The following is an 18,190-nucleotide window of genomic DNA, read 5'->3' as shown; positions in this document are numbered from 1 at the left end:
CATTCCTTGATTAACCCAATTTATCTGGACCTTGGGAACATCATCAGTGGACAATGAGGGGCTGCTTCTTGTTCTCTCCAAAGTAGGCTTTGAGGAATGAACCAAGAATTGGATCCATCATTCTACACAGTCATCAGCAGAGCAGTCTAAAGCAATCTAAGGAAAACGGAGAGATTCCTGTTTGTTTCCCTGCATAGATTCTCCCTGGTCCACTGAGTTCCTCCAACATTCTGTGTGTTGCTCCAGCTTCCTCAGGGTAGGTGAGTGGTCTACTCTGGGGGCCTACCTTGCCATCTGGAGGAAGATGGTGCAGGTGTCATTCTGCATGGAGGAGCAGGGAATGGGCCACAACAGCATTCCTGGAAGAATCTGGAAGAAGGCAGGGTAGGCCATTCTCCCTGTCTTGTTTTTGTGCTTCATAAAACTCTTTATCCAATCCATCAGTAATGATTTGACTTAAGTGTGTTGAGGATGCCAAGCAATAGGGGCACTCAGATCTACGCCTCCCTCTACTTGGATGACATCACCAACTTCTGCTCAGATCTGAGGTCAGTCCACAGCATGAGCAGCATCCTCGCCCAGTCTGAGTTGGTGTCAGGAGCAGAGTCGACCATAGGAAGAGTGAGGCCACACTCTTCAGCAAAAGGCCTGACCAAATTCACCATCCCCGTCACTGTCAGGCCTAACTGCCTGGAGGATCTTGTTTGCAGGGGCTGAGCAAAAATTGGCTGGAGCAGATAGTCAGGGTTAAAGGAAAACTGACTGTGGGAGCAGCACTCTCCCTCGATGATTGGCAGGAAGCTGGTTATTGGGTGCAAACCACTCTCAGTGCTGCAGATGTGGCCCATTCCTTCCTCCTCCAGCCGGGCGGACACTTGTACCATCATCCATTTCATCTGGAAAGTGTGCTGAGTCCAACGGGTCATAAGGCACAACTCCCCAGGCAATGAGAGGAAACCTGTACCCAACATTGTCCTGGCTTCAATGGGCACTTTTTTAGTTGAATTAATTTACTCCCAGAACTGGAGTACATAAACATCAATAATATTCTGTACACAGAACATGCTCACGCAACAGATGGACAGAACCAAGACAGTATAGAACCCCTGTCAGGTCTTCTCTCAGCCTTTGGAACTCCAAAGGAAACAACCCAATTTATTTACCGTCTCCTTATCTCCTTGTTAATTCCAGGCAGAGAACTGGCTGTCTGGACATGCTCTAAAACCTTGACATCCTTCCTATAATGGGGCAATCGGAATTCAATGCAATGCTCCAGAAGCTCCTGACTTGTGAGCACAATTCCTTCACTAATAAAGGCAAGCCTGAATATATCTGAGTGTGGCACATGGCCAAGTGGTTAAAGTGTTGGACTAGCGATCTGAAGGTCGTGAGTTCGAGCCTCACGACTGAGAAGGAAGGGAGAAGATGCTAAAATATAATTGTGGGGGGAGGGGAAGGAGGCTAGCTGGAAGGTGATAGGTGAAGCCAGGTGAATAGGAAAGGAGAAGAAGTCTGAACAGAAGAGGAGAGTGGACAATAGGAGAAAGGGAGGGAGGAGAGGACCCAATTGGGAAATAATGTGCAAGTGAGAAGAAGTGAAAGGTCAGAATGGAAAATACAGGGCTGTGAGGGGGGGATGGAATTTGCTCACCAGAAGGAGAAATCAATATTCATGCCATCTGGTTGGAGGGTACCCAGATGGAATATACGAGGGGTGATTGATAAGTTCGTGGCCCAGGGTAGAGGAGATGTTATTAACTTCAAACTTTCTGCATTTTCACTCAAATAATTAAACTGCATCTGCATATAATGAGAGTTGTATGATTCATCTCCTTCTACCTTAAGGCCATGAACTTATCAATCACCCCTGCTGTGGACCACTTCTACAAAGAAGGGATCCGTATGCTCCACGACCTCTGGACTAAGTGCATACATGTAGGAAAAATAAATGTGCTAGGTTTTCTAAAATTGACCCCTTCTACCTTAGGCCACGAACTTATCAATCACCCCTCATAAAATATTGCTGCTTCATCCTAAGGGTGGCCTCATCTTGGTACAAGAGGAGGCCATGGACCAACATGTTGGAATGAGAATGGGAATGGGAATTAAAATGTTTGGTCACCGGGAAATCCTGCTTCTGTCAGATGGTAAGGAGTTAGTTGACAAAGCAGTCCCCCAATTTACAATGGGTCTCACCAATGTAGAGCAATCCATATCAACAGCACTGGTCACAATAGACGACCACTGCAGATTTGCAGGTGAGTTGTTACCTCACCTGGAAGGACTGTTAGGGGTGCTGAATGGAGGTGAAGAAGGAGGTGTATAGGCAGGTGTAGTACTTTGGCTGCTTGCGGGTATAAGTGCCAGGAGGGAGGGATAAATGGAGAAGGGAATTGCAGAGGGCATGGCACCTTGGGAAAGCCAGTGAGGGGGTATGTCAAGCTATGTTTAGTAGTCGGATCCTTTTGGAGATGGCAGAAGTTGCTGAGGTTAATGTTGTTGGATGCTGAGGCTGATGGGGTGACAGGCAAGGAAAAGAGTGACTCTATCACTATTATGGTGGCCTGAAGATGAGGTGAATGTGGACATAAAGGAAATGGAGGAAGGTGCAGAGGATCTGCAGACTTTATTGTGATTGTGATTAAAAAGTCAAGTTACAGTTTCAAAAAGAGCACTAATCTGCATGTTGTTTATGAAAAATCTGATAATGATGACAGTGACACAGGACAGGGTAGGCTTGAGATTTAAAATTTGAAAACAAATAAGAGACAAGCAATATGGCTTGCACCAGGAGAGAACAGAAAATTTATCAAAATGGATTTGTACACTTGCACGGCTGTTTCAGTCTTTCCACAAAATGAGCCTGACCGGCATTTCAAAGGTACTGAACTGAAGCCGACAGCTTCAGCCAGCTAAGAACTTACACTGGAGCGAAGATTATTCCTGTGGGAATGACACTTGTAAGTGAAGTACAACACCCAACAAGCCGCGTTGGGTTTGAATGTGGCAAAAACAGGAGGGCCAGCATTGTAGGCTTGTGATTGGCTGAGACAGCTACAACTTAATTGGAGATCCATCCACCATTTGCATGCCACATCCCCTGCAATAGAGTCGACTGAAAGTGGCTTTAGACGATGCCAAAGCAGAGCTCAAGGATGGCAGTGGAAAACTCAAACAAATCAAGAGTAAAATTATGTTCAATGGGAATGGCACACCCAAGTTTTATAAAGCCTGTCTGGTTCCTTATACTATCCGTGATAACTTAGCCAGTGAGCTCGATTGCTGAAGGAATACTTTTCAAGTTTGAGTGGAGCCTATGGGCAATGTCAGTTGTCCCAATAGCCAAGAGGGATGGTTTCTGTGGTGATTCTAAAGTAACCATCGACCCAGTACTAAAAGTAGATCAATCCCTTTGCACCAGATAGAGGATATCTTTGCAAACCTTTCTGAAGAGCAACTCTTTGGTAAAGTGGACTTAGCTGAGGCCCACCTGCAAATGGAGATGGAAGAAGAATCCAAACTGTTTCTCCCTATAAACACTTACAAAGGGCGTTATTGGCATAATAGGTATATTTCTGGAGTAGCGTCTGCACCTGCACTCTGGCAGAAAGCTACGGACCAGGTGCTGCAAGGCTGCCCAGGCAATCAGTGTTACCTGGATGATGTCATTGTTACCGGTAAGGACGATAAGGAACATCTCCAAAATGTCAAGAGAATGTTGAAAAGATTAGAAGCTTATGGGATCACAGCATGACACAAGTGTGAATCCTATAAACCAAGCATCACTTACTGTGGCCACACCATTGCCGCAGAAGTTTGAATAAGTGTGCTGAGAAAATTCAAGCAGACTGGATGCCCCAAGGCTAAAGGATGTGTCACAGCTGTGGTCCTTTTTTAGCATTTGTCAATTGCTATTACAGTTTCCTGCCAAACTTAGCCTTTGTGCTCCACCTCTTGAACTCATTATCACAGATTGGGAAGAAATGGCAATGGACAAAGCAGGGTAATGTGGCCTTCCAAAAGCCAAAGGAGGTGGTGATGGCAGACACTGTACTCCCACATTGTGATTCACATCATCCTGTGAAGCTTTCCTGTGGTACCTCACGTTATGGTGCGGGTGCAGTCAGTTATGAATGATGGAAGTGAACACCCCCTAGCCTTTGCATCACGTTTCCTGCAGAGAAAAACTATGCACAGCTGGACAGAGGGGCCTGAGTCTGGGCTGGGGTGTAAAATATTTCAGTCAGTTTTGTGTAGGGGAGAGCTTACCCTCATTACTGACCATCAACCAGTAGTGTCCATTTTCAATCCATGGTTAGGTGTTCCACCAACAGCAGCAGTGTGAATGCAGGGATGGGCTCGGTTTCTTGTGGAGCACAATTACAAGATTAAATTCCAGAGGTTGACTAACCATGGAAGTGATGATGGATTGTTCTGTTTACCCCTGGAAAAGGAAATACCTGAACGATTTACAAAAGAGGACTCCTGTTGAGGTATTCTCCCTAATGCATTACAAAAGTCTCCGTATTATGGCAAAGATGATTAAAAGGGAACCAAAAAAAGACCCCACAGTGTCTCAGCTCTACGTGGCCACCCGAAATGACTGGAGTGAGCAACAGAAATTTAAATTCCTCCATCTTCATCAGTGCCAGGATGAACTTGCCCTAGACTGGGGTTGTTGTATGTGGGGGTTGAGAGTTGTTATACCACCCAAGCAGAGATCTTAAGTGTTGGATGAGGTGCACCTAGGTCTGGTCAAAACGGATGTGCTGGCTCTAAGCTTGGTTTGGTGGCCTGGGACAGGTCAGTGGATCGAACAGTTTGTCATGCACTGTTTTAGATGCCAGCTCATCCAGAGGAATGGTATCCAGAGCTGTCAGAACTACTTCCAGAATCAACTCTTACAACAACCATGGAGCAGGTCCCAGAATCTGAGATTGCTTCATCTGCCAAGCAGAGTAACTCACTCACACTTCCCACCAGGCCCCCACCCTGTCAGGAAAGAACATTATCCCACAAGAGGAAGAAATCCTCCACAGTGACTAGATCTTTAGGCCTGAATGAGACCATTTAAAATTTACTATGCTGCGGATGCTTGTATCTTACATAGTTCAGTTACATTATTGTACAAGGGGTGATTGATAAGTTCATGGCCTAAGGTAGAAGGAGTCAATTTTAGAAAACCGAGCACATTTCTCCCCTACTCTCAATGGAAAAAGCCTCTCCATATCAACAGCACTGGTCACAACAGGATTTGCAGGTAAATTGTTGCCTCACCTGGAAGGACTGTTAGGGATGCTGAATGGAGGTGAAGAAGGAGGTGTATAGGCAGGTGTAGTACTTTGGCTGCTCGCAGGGATAAGTGCCAGGAGGGAGGGATCTCTGTAACTTAGGTGCTGAAACCCAGGTAACATTCCAGTAAATCTCTTCTGTACTCACTCTATTTTGTTGACATTTTTCCTATAATTCGGTGACGAGAACGGTTTCCACTATTATCCCACTTCCATCAGGCTCCTCAGCCAGTCTGGATAACTTTACTCACCAGAATGCTGAACTGACTCCATGACCTATAGACTCACTTTCAAGAACTCTGCAAGTCAGTACCATTAATTTACATTTTTTTAAAAAACTTTACATGATTTGTCTTTTGCTCATTAGTTGTTTGTCAATCTTTGTTATTTACAGTTTCACAAATTCTATTGTATTTCTTTATTTTATTGTAAATGCATCTTAGGATAGAATATGGTGATATATGCTGTCATACTTTGTCAATAAATCTGCTTTGAACTTTAAATAAGGGATTTGAGAGAAACAGGGAATTGAGTCTGAGGAGGAAATGTGGCCTAGGGCAGGTCAGCCATCAATATATTGAATGGAGATCATGCCATGGGCAATCCACAGTGCAATTCAGAGAACAGCCACTGGCGACTAGGACGAGGTGGTTAAGGAGGACCTAGGCAGTGTCCTTCACTGTGGCGGACTCTCTCAATCTGACCAGACTCATTTCTTGAAGGTGATCACAATTATGGCACTTCAAAGGGCTCTTAAAATGTCATCCTCTTTGCAGATGTGGGGGATGAGGATGTGCATTTGTGACTAAAATTCCTCTCTGCCAAGTCCATGCAAGAGATCCAAAGCACCCAGAAGCTAATAAACGGTCAGACGTTGAGGGATACGTGGTGGGAGGACATTGCAAAATTCCACCTTGAAACCTCTTACTACTTTCCATCAACCTCACACAATACTGGAAGCATTTGCATATCCTTGAAGCTCTGGAGGAAACACAACAGGTGTAGACAGCGAAGGGTGAGGGAAAATTTGAGAGTATTAAGATTCCTCGAAGTCTCTTGTTTGGCTCAAAGCAGGAGCAGAGCCCACATCTGCACAGATACCACATTCTGCAGACAACAAAAGATTTTCAGTCTCCCTTACAGTCATCAATGAATCTGAGGCATTGACCTTTGGTGTATATGTAGGGTCATAAAACCCATCAGAAAATGTTTATCACTGGGAACGTTATTAATGAGGTCACCAAATGGTTTCCAGGGCTTGTCATTCGCAGTGTAAATAGAAGCTTTTCGTGCTCTGCACTTAGCCAACCAAAGTAAACAGCTTTACCCATCTTGTGAAAGAAGGCATAAATCAGCTTCTGCCCATTACTGGAAATCATGATAAAGCAGCTCAGATGCATGCACATCACAAATATTGGCCTTTTTCAGTGAGTGGCAGACACAAAATGCAGGAAGAACTCAGCGATCAGGGAGCATTTATGGAGGGAATAAACGGTCGATGTTTCAGGCTGAGCCCTTTAAATGTCGATTGTTTATTTCTCTCCATTGATGCTGCCTGACTTGTTGAATTCCTCCAGCGTTTTGTGTGTGCTGCTCAAGGTTTCCAGCATCTGCAGAATCTCTTCTGTTTGTGGACTCTTTTATCCTCAGTTTTAGTTTCAACTTCAGGTCAGGCAGGATGTTCAAGAACAAGGACAATCAGAATGCATTCTGATCCAGCTTTGAGAGAAATCAATGTGTTTTATCATTAAACTGTGATCTTCATTTACTTTCTCACAGGTTGGGAACTATTCCCTCTAAGCTAGTTCAAAAGGCGGTAAAAAAGCCACAATAGTGTGCATAGACAAACATGCCATCGAGACTGGATGGGATTTCCCTCCCTTGGGGGCTCTTGTGACCCAGATCACCTTTCTGCAGTTTCATGATTCCCATTACTGAGACTACTTTTCTTAATCCTGATCTATCTTATTGAATTTAAATTCCCCAACAGTCAAGGTGGGATTCGAATTCACATCTCTTAATTGGTTGTCCATATTTCTGGACATTAGTCCAGCGACTTAACCATGACGGTGCCAAACCAGTTTGCTCTGTTTTTGTTTGGGGAAACTGTTTTTCCTAGCTCCTCCTTTCCCTAGTTCGGATGAAGTGTCTTCAAAAAGAAATATGAAATTTGTTTTTTTTCCTCTCTACAGACACTGCCAGACCTGTCGAGTGTTTCCAGTATTCTGTGTTGTGCAATTTCCCCCCGTATTTCAGCTTGTGGGAGGTGAAGGTGGCGAGGGATGATTGGCAGGAACAAGTGCTTTGGATTTGGATGAAATGATTATTCTGGTACAGGGATTAAGTAGGAGTTCTGATGAACAATCCCACAGAAATGGTACAGTCCAAAAATCAGGAACTGCAAGTTCCCCAACCTCTCCAAAGAACTGTCAATTATTTCCCTAGGAAGGCTAATTACATAATTTTTTTTATTAAAAAAGCACAGATTAATTTATTTGGATCAACCCTCTTGAAGTGAAGGTAGGTAGGTTATTTGAAGGTGGCAATGTATTGTAACATATTGGGTTAGGTCTGAACATGGAAGAATGGAATGAAGGATTCATGCATACTGGCCACTGCTCCCTATAAACACAAGTTTACTATAATGATCTTTTGAATGAGGATCCTACTCGACTCAATCCATCCCATGTTCAAAAGAAAACAACCACCAGAACTCCTCTCTTGAAATGCCCTTGAGATGGTGCATGCAGACTCAAAATCATCCTTTGCAAGAGTATTGGATTGGTATGGTTGCAATTATTAGAATATGGGAGAAGTGGGGAGTGTGGTCCCAGTACATTTGACCACTGTTATACTAGTATTAGAAATGCCTACTGCTCAATCCCTAGACTGTGCTTTGGGAAGTGTGTTCATTTGCCTGCCCTCCTTCATCCTGCATGCAGGAAGGGCCTAAAAGCAAGACTGCAGAGGTAAGGACAAGGCGTGGCTATGGCAATGTTTCAAGTGGTAGTCTGGGCCATGTTCAGGGACTCTGAACAAATACGCTACAGTTGTCACGGAAGTTTTGAAAACGGTGTGTCCTGACAAAATCGTTCAGTGTATCCTCGACCAGATGGCCTAGATGAACCATGAGATCCACAATCGGCTGTGGACCAAATCAGTGCTGGTTAGCTCTGGTGACCAAGTAACATACAAGCCCAGGTACTACCTTGGGGAAAGTCATCTCACGGGTGAAGTGTCAATTCCGGACTAAACCTAAATCACTGAAGGATTCTTGGCAGCTATGGCAGGGATTGAATGCTTTCACCTCCTACAAAGTGAAAGCAAGGTGACAAAGAACTTTGCTCCCAGATGAGCTCAATGCTTTTTATGCTCGCTCTGACCATCAAAACACTGAGGCAGCTTCACAAACTCCCACAGCCCCCAATGACCCCGTGATTTGTTTCTCCATGGCTGACATGAGGGCATCCTTCAGGAGTCTGAACCCTTGGAAAGAATCTGTCCCAGACAGGGTACCTGGCCGAGCATTACAGACCTGTGTTGATCAACTGGCTGGCATGTTCACTCAGATCTTTAACCTCTCACTCAGGTAATATGAGGTGCCCACTTGCTTTGAGCAGACTTTAATTAATCTGGTGCCCAAGAACAGCGTGGTAACCTGCCCCAATGACTATCATCCGGTAACACTTACATCCACAGTGATGAAGTGCTTTGAGAGGTTGATGATAGAACTATCAACTCCTGCCTGAGAAACAACTTGGATCCATTTCAGTTTGACAGCCTTCATGACAGGTGAATAGCAGACGCCATTCCATTGGGTCTTCACTCAGCCCTTGGAACATCTGGACAGTGAAGATGCATACATCATGATGTTTTTCATGGACAATAGCTCAGCATTCAAAACTTTCATCCCCTTGAAACTAATCACCAAGCTTCAAGCCCTCATTGTACAACTGGATCCTCGACTTCCTCACTTGTAGACCCCAATCAGTTTGGATTGGCAACGATGTCTCCTCAACAATCACCGTTAACCCTACTCTACCTGCTTTATAATTATGACTTTGTGCTAAGCACAGCTCCATTGCAATATTTAAGTTAGCTGATGGCATCACTGTCAATGGCCGAATCAAATGGGTGATGAAGCACCATATAGAAGGGAGATTGAAAACCTGGCTGAATGTGCCACAGTGATCTGTCACTCGATGTCAGCAAGACCAAGGAGCTTGTTATCAACTACAGAAGGGGGAAACTAGAGATCTATGAGCCAGTCCTCATCAAGGATCAGAGGTGGAGAGCGTTGGAAACTTTTAATTCCTCAGTGTTGTTATTTCAGTTGAATTTTCATATCAGACCATTTTAGTGGACAATTAACAAGGAACAAATCTCAGTATGTCCACAATCGCATGGAGACTAAAACCAAATAAAAACAGCTATCTTTTCTTTCAGTTAGTCCTGACAAAGGGTCTCAGCCCAAAAAATTACTGTACTTCTTCCTATAGATGCTGCCTGGCCTGCTGCGTTCCACCAGCATTTTGTGCATGTTGCAAGTTTTCTCCTAAGTACTCTGAACAACAGTTTAGTAATTTGATGGTCACTATTGCCAGAACCAACACTCGATTCCAGATATATTCAATCTGCCGGCTGCTTTAGTGGACATGTCTTCGAATCATTAGTCTAGAGCCCTGGATTACAGATCTAGTAAAATATAGATTGATGCTTAACTACTGATGGGGATTAGGGATGGAAGATGATGGGCAAATTGAATGAGTAGCCTAAAGGGATCTTGATACTCAGGAACATGAGTTGGCTTGCAATGTCATTGAGCTATCAAGACCTATAAGACATAAGAACAGATTTAGGCCATTCAGCCCATTGAATGTGCTCTGCCTTTCAATCATGGCAGTTTTATTTTCCCTCTCAACTCACTTCTCTTGCTTTCTCACCATGATCAGTGATACCTTTACTAGTTAGGTACCTATCCCTAGCAACCTCCATTTTAAATATATCTAATGACTTAACTTCCACAGCAACCTGTGGTAATGAATCTCACAGACTCACCACCCTTCAGCTAAAGAAATTCTTCCTCATCTCTGTTCTAAATGGACATCCTCCTATTCCGACGCTGTATCCTTTAGACCTAGACTGTTCCACAGCATCCTCTGCACATCCACTCAATCTAGGCTTTTCAATATTCGATAGGAAGCAATGAGATCCCCACTCATTCTTCTAAACTCCAAAGAGTACAGGCCTGCAGCTATCAAACACTCCTCATATGTTAACCCTTTGGGAATGTGGGAAACACAGACAGCCAGTGTGGACATCAAGGTCCCACTAACAGCAGTGATGTAACAGAAATAGCTCCTGTGATATTCATTGTGGAATCAATATTGCCTGAGAAATTGTGGGGGAAAATATCTGAAAAAGGAGGCAGGAGATCTGCAGGCCAAGAGCCAAATACTCCTCGTACAGTACTTTAACCTTGTCATTCCCTGGACCATACTCATAAACATCTTCTGGACCCTCTCCAATATTAGCACATTCTTTTTAGACATGGGGCCCAATACTGCTCACAAGACTCTAACTATGGTCTGACTAATGTTTTATAAAGCCTCAGCATTACATCCTTGCTTTTATATTCTAGTCCTCTTAAAATGAATGCTGACATTGAACTTGCCTTCCTTACTACTCCTGGCCCTGCCCAACCAATATTTCTGAAAAGCCCCTTGAAATTGTCAAAAACCTTCCCGTCCTCAGAGTTTGAAGAAGAAAGACACTGTTGAAAGCGCTGACTGGACTTGTTTGACAATGGCTACGGTTTCACTGCCAGCCAGCAACATGGAAGTTCAAGCAGCATATGTTGTACAGAATGATTTTTCCTGTGCAGAATTATGTTGCAACTTTAAAAATGCTTAAGGTCATCCAAAGCATGACGTGCAAAGCACGTAATGTCTCTTGCATCTCTCTAATTGCACCTGCCTGCAAAGTAAAGGAAAACAAAAACTTGTGCAAAAGAATGCAGATCATCTCTCCATCTTGCATTTTGTCAGTGAGCGAGTGTATAAACATCTGTTTTCAGTTCTGATGAGCCCCTGTACTCATTGACCTATATAAAGCATTACCATAGCATCCAAATGGAAGATATAACATTTGCTGTATTCAGAAACCTTGTATAAATATTACTGTTTGGCAACCAGAAGAATGAATGCTGCCTCCCTTATTAAATCATGCTTATGGTCTTAACTATGTGTAACTGGGGGGTAAGTAATTGACTCAAAACAAAGGCCATGAACGTCACAGTTTCGTAATGCTAAATTGTGCACATCAGTCCCATGCTTGTTAAAAATCATATGTAATTATTAAGTCAGTTGCATGAGGCAGCAATGTGTCCAAAATATTTTAAATTCCATGTGGCAGCAAGAACTGAAAAAGGCACAAACTACACTCAGTGGCCACTTTATTAGGTACCTCATGGAGCTAATGAAATGCACATAGAAACATAGAAAATAGGTGCAGGAGTAGGCCATTCGGCCCTTCGAGCCTGCACCGCCATTCAGTATGATCATGGCTGATCATCCAACTCAGAACCCTGTACCTGCTTTCTCTCCATACCCCCGATCCCTTTAGCCACAAGGGCCATATCTAACTTCCTCTTAAATATCGCCAGTGAACCGGCCTCAACTGTTTCCTGTGGCAGAGAATTCCACAGATTCACCACTGTCTGTGCGAAGAAGTTTTTCCTCATCTTGGTCCTAAAAGGCTTCCCCTTTATCCTTAAACTGTGACTTCTCGTTCTGGACTTCCCCAACATCGGAAACAATCTTCCTGCATCTAGCCTGTCCAATCCGTTTAGAATTTTATATGTTTCAATAAGATCCCCCCTCAATCTTCTAAATTCCAGTGAGTATAAGCCTAGTTGATCCAATCTTCTTTTCATATGAAAGTCCTGCATCTGGCCCTTACAGACCTTCTGGCCCTGGGGATTTATCTGCCTTTAATCCCTTCAATTTACCCAACAGCACTTCCCTACTAACATGTATTTCCCTCAGTTCCTCCATCTCACTCGATCCTCGGTCCCTTAGTATTTCCAGAAGATTATTTATGTCCCCCTTAGTGAAGACAGAACCAAAGTAGTTACTCAATTGGTCTGCCATGTCTTTGTTCCCTATGATCAATTCACCTGTTTCTGACTGTAAAGGACGTACATTTGTCTTGACCAATCTTTTTCTTTTCACGTATTTATAAATGCTTTTACAGTCAGTTTTATGTTCCCTGCCAGCTTTCTCTCATAATCTTTTTCCCCTTTCCTAATTAAGCCCTTTGCCCTCCTCTGCTGGTCTCTGAATTTCTCCCAGTCCTCAGGTGTGCCGCTTTTTTTTGCTACTTTATATGTTTCTTCTTTGGACTTGATACTATCCCGAATTTCCTTTGCCAGCCACGAGTACACTACCTTTCCTTGTTTATTCTTTTGCCAAACTGGGATTAACAATTGTTGTAGTTCATCCATGCGATCTTCAAATGCTTGCCATTACATATCCACTGTCAATCCTTTAAGTATCATTTGCCAGTCTATTTTAGCTAATGCATGTCTCATACCTTCAAAGTTACCCTTCTTTAAGTTCAGAACCTTTGTTTCTGAATTAACTATGTCACTCTCCATCTTAATGAAGAATTCCACCATATTATGGTCACTCTTACCCAAGGGGCCTCACACGACAAGATTGCTAACTAACCCTTCCTCATTGCTCAATACTCAATCTAGAATGGCCTGCTCTCTAGTTGGTTCCTCAACATGTTGGTTCAGAAAACCATCTCGCATACATTCCAAGAAATCTTCTTCCTCAGCACCCTTACCAATTTGGTTCACCCAATCTATATGTAGATTGAAGTCACCCATTATAACTACTGTTCCTTTATTGCACGCATTTCTAATTTCCTGTTTAATGCCATCCCCAACCTCACTACTACTTGTTAGTTGGCCTGTACACAACTCCCACCAGCGTTTTCTGCCCCTTAGTGTTATGTAGCTCTACCCATATCAATTCCACATCCTCCAGGCTAATGTCCATCCTTTCTATTGCATTAATCTCCTCTCTAACCAGCAATGCTACCCCAACTCCTTTTCTTTCCCGTCTATCCCTCCTGAATATTGAATATCCCTGGATGTTGAGCTCCCATCCTTGGTTACCCTGGAGCCATGTCTCTGTGATCCCAACTATATCATATTCATTAATAACTATCTGCACATTCAATTCATCCACCTTGTTACAAATGCTCCTCGCATTGACACACAAAGCCTTCAGGCTTGTTTTTACAATACTCTTAGCCCATATACAATTATGTTGAAAAATGGCTCTTTTTGCTTTTTGCCCTGGATTTGCCCGCCTGCCACTTTTACTTTTCACCTTACTACTTTTTGCTTCTACCCTCATTTTACACCCCTCTGTCTCTCTGCACTTGTTCCCATCCTCCTGCCACATTAGTTTAAAGCCTCCTGAACAGCAGTAGCAAACGCTCCCCCTAGGACATTGGTTCCAGTTCAGCCCAGGTGCAGATCGTCCTGTTTATACTGGTCCCACCTCCCCCAGAACTTCTTCCAATGCCCCAGAAATTTGAATCCCTCCCCCTTGCACCACTTCTCAAGCCACGTATTCATCTGAAATATCCTCCTATTTCTACTCTGACTAGCATGTGGCACTGGTAGTAATCCAGAGATTATTACCTTTGTGGTCCTACTTTTTAGTTTATCTCCTAACTCCCTAAATTCACCTTGTAGGACCTCATCCCATTTTTTACCTATATCTTTGGTACCTATGTGCACCACGACCACTGGCTGTTCACCCTCCCACTCCAGAATGTCCTGCAGCCGCTCAGAAACATCCTCCCTTTTATGTTGCCTCTCTTGCACCAGGGAGGCAACATACCATCCTGGAATCTCGCTTGCGGCCGCAGAAACTCCTATCTCTTCCCCTTACAATCGAATCCCCTATCACTATAGCTCTCCCACTCCTTTTCCTTCCCTCCTGTGCCGCAGAGCCACCCATGGCGCAATGAACTCGGCTGCTGCTGCCTTCCCCTGATGAGACATCTCCCCCAACAGTATCCAAAACAGTATATCTGTTTAGATGGGAGATGACCTCAGGGGACTCCTGCACTACCTGCCTACTGCTACGCTGTCTAGTGGCCACCCCTTCTCTTTCTGCCTCTGTAGCCTTTACCTGCGGTGTGGCCAACTCACTGAATGTGCTATTCACGACTTTCTCATCTTCGCGGATGCTCCAGTATGAATCCAATCACAGCTCCAGACACTCAATGCAGTCTGCCAGAAGCTGCAGTTGGACACACTTCCTGCACACATAGTTGTCAGGGACACTGGAAGTATCCCTGATTTCCCACATGCTGCAGGATGAACAAACCACGGGGCCGATCTCAGCTGCCATGACCTACCCAATACTTGCCTCAACTTTTGAAACTTTCTCCTTTGAAAGGAACTTACCCGGCCTTACCTCACTTGGAGTGAAGCTCGTCCTCCGCCTCTTGAGTCAAAGCCTCAAATCTCCACTCCTTCACTGGCTGCTTTCCACAGGCTGCTCTGCTTGAGGTAACCCTCTATTTATTTGTTTGAGCTTTTGAAACTGCTTGGTCACCTGACCTCAATTGCCCAATCAGCTGCTTTCTGCTGAGTCTAAGCTATTCAAATCTTGATTGTCTAATCAACGGCTTTCTGCTGAGCTATTCAAATCTTGATTGACTTGATTGCACAGTCCAACTGCCAAAACTGCTAGAATCTCTTGTGTCAAAGCCTCAAATCTCCACTCCTTCACTGGCCCACTCACTCACTGGCCGCTTTCCACTATCATTCCACAATCAAAGTCACTTTAGAAATCAAAATTTCTTCCCCATTCTGATATTTGGTCTGGACAACTAAACCACTTGATGCATTGAATTGCTGCCATGTAATTGGCTGATTAGATATTTGTATTAAGGAGAAGGTGTATGTGTATACCTAATAAAGTGCCCACAGAGCGTATGTTTCAGTTTGAGACCAAAAAAACAACAAAAATTGTCAATTCAGAGAGAAGGATCAGTTCCTTAAGATGCTCGAAGAGTTAAAAACACGATCTTATGGCGGGCAGGTTCCACAGAGTGTCAAGGTACAGTCTCTGCTTCAAGATATTAACTCTGGGTGTAAGATGGTGCAAATGGTAGCTTTTTATTCTTCTCCCACTTTGTTCACCTCAAATCACCTGGATTAAAAAATCGCGAGAGATTTTATTTTAATATGTGGCATAGTCTACTCTGTTGCTCTGAGTCAAGACATAGCCCTTTTGATACTTATTGAGACAAGCACACCTTCCTCTTCCCATGGCTTAAGGAGCATCACCATCTCCAAAACAGAAGGCAAGTCCTGAAGAAGGGTCTTGGGCCAAAATGTCAACTGTTAATTCATTTCCAGAGATTCCTGACTTGTTGAGTTCCTCCAGCATTTTGTGTGTGCTCCTAAGTTATCATAAACTTAAATTAATGTAAATTCTACAAAACTTACATGACAAAATAACATTGATGATACAAGAGTAACACACACAAAATGCTGGAGGAATTTACACACCTACACTCTGTCCGCCTGAAAAAAGTGAGATTTCCCAATGGCCAACCATTTTACTTCCACTTCCCATTCCGATTAGTCTATCCATGGCCTCCTCCACTGTCATGATGAGGCCACACTTAGGTTGGAAAAAGAACACCTTTTATTGTTTGGATAGCCTCCAACCTGATAGCATGAACATCAATTTCTTGAAACTTCAATAATGTCCCTCATCCACCCTTCACCACTCCCGTCCCCTTTTCCTTCTCCTACCTCATCTCCTTGGTCGTCCATTCTCTCCCTCTGGTCCTCCTTCCCCTTTTCTTTCTTCCATGGCCTTCTGTCTCTTTTTACTTCCCAGCTCTTTACTTCATCCCTCTCCCTCCAGGTTTCACCTATGTGTTTCTCTCTCCTCTCCCCTGACCTTTTAAATCTTCTCCTTAGCTTTTCCTCTCCAGTCCTGCTGAAGGGTTGCGGCCTGAATTGTTGACTGGACTCTTTTTCTAGTGCTGACTGGCCTGCTGAGTTCCTCCAGCATTTTGTGTGTGTTGCTCAGATTTCCAGATTTGTTGCAGATTTGTCTGTGGGAGGAACTCAGCAGGTCAGGCAGCATCAGGCCGAGACCAATCATCAGGGTTCATCAAACATCATGATACACTGCAAATTGAGAGAGAAAGAGAAAAAAAAGATTGAGTTTAATAGCCAAGAGGTAATGTTGCAGCTATATAGGACCCTGGTCAGACCCCACTTGGAGCACTGTGCTCAGTTCTGGTCGCTTCACTATAGGAAGGACATGGAAACAAGAGAAAGGGTGCAGAGGAGATTTCCAAGAATGTTGCCTGGATTGGGGAACATGCTGTATGAGAATAAGTTGAGTGAACTCGGCCTTTTCTCCTTAGAGCAACGGAGGATGAGAGGTGACCTGATAAGATGATGAGAGGCATTGTTCGTGTGGATAGTCAGAGGCTTTTTCCCAGGGCTGAAATGGCTAGCATAAGAGGGTATAGTTTTAAGATGCTTGGAAGCAGGTACAGAGAAGAAGTCAGAGAGTGGTGAATGCGTGGAATGGGCCGCCAGTGGTGCTGATGGAGGCGACTACAATAGGGTCTATTAAGAGGCTTTTAGATAGGTAAACTTAGTAAAATAGAGGGCTGTAGGTAAGCCTAGTAATTTCCAAGGTAGGGACATGTTCAGCACAACTTTTTGTTGAAAGGCCTGTATTGTGCTGTAGGTTTTCTATGTTTCTATGTTTCATATCAAAGGTACAGGGAGAAGGTCGGAGAATGGGGATGAAAGGGATAATAAATCAGCTGTGATGGAATAGCACAGTAAACTTGATGGGCCAAGTAATCTAAATCTGTCCCTATGTCTTATGGTCTTATAGTCTTATTGCAGCAGTAAAGCTTTTGGGATGTCATGGGGCTCTGGAAACTAAGGAGCCCATCAGACCATTGCTTAACAAAAATCAGTACTGAGTCAATAATTTCCATTCCACTATTCTCTGCCAATAACTATGAAAAACATTCTCTCAAGTGCTTATCCAATCCCCCTTTACCTGCACCTGTTGCTTCTGTTTCCACGACCCCTACAGACAGGGAGTTCCACATCATATCTGATCTTGGCATTTAAAATATCCTATCATTTGCCCAGAGCTAATAACCTGTACTTATTTGTCATTGAACTAATTGCATACCTGAGCAGATTCTACGTAGACTACTGAAATCAGGTGTGATCTTGCACATTCCCCGAGGGGAAATTTTCCTCTCAGTTTTCGTTGGAAGAGCTCGCCGTTAATGGAACCAATTTAGTGAACCCTGCCCCCTCTCCAGGGCCTTCCCACCCTGCCCAAGGGATGGACAATGCTCCACTGCTCCATCATAACTTCCTTACTTTTGTAGTTCATCCCTATTGCAATTCTCAACATTACAGATGTTTACTAAGCATTCTCTCAACATGCCTTGCTTCCTTCAAGTACACTCAGCTATTGTTTCGCTCACTATCCACAAAGCCCTAAACTTAAAGGAAAAATTTAAACCTCATCTGATATTGGTTTCTACAGATATACTCACTATAGGGATACTGTACCAAACTAATCTTCAAAGATTAGCTTACTTCCCTGTCTGGTCTCTGTTGCACAGTCTAGCTGTCAATACCCGCTGTTTGAATGATAGGTTCTCTTTTCCTACCAAGGAGGAGATGCTTCCAGTTAACAAGGCAGTTTATTTTATTTTTAACAATACATGTTTAATTTTACACAAATCGTTCTTAAACCAGATCTAACACTCAGAGGATTTCTGATTTATAAATTATTTCTGTC

This window comes from Hypanus sabinus, chromosome 1 (assembly GCF_030144855.1).
Source record: "Hypanus sabinus isolate sHypSab1 chromosome 1, sHypSab1.hap1, whole genome shotgun sequence".
Lineage (NCBI taxonomy): Eukaryota > Metazoa > Chordata > Chondrichthyes > Myliobatiformes > Dasyatidae > Hypanus > Hypanus sabinus.
This window is presented reverse-complemented; position numbering follows the sequence as displayed.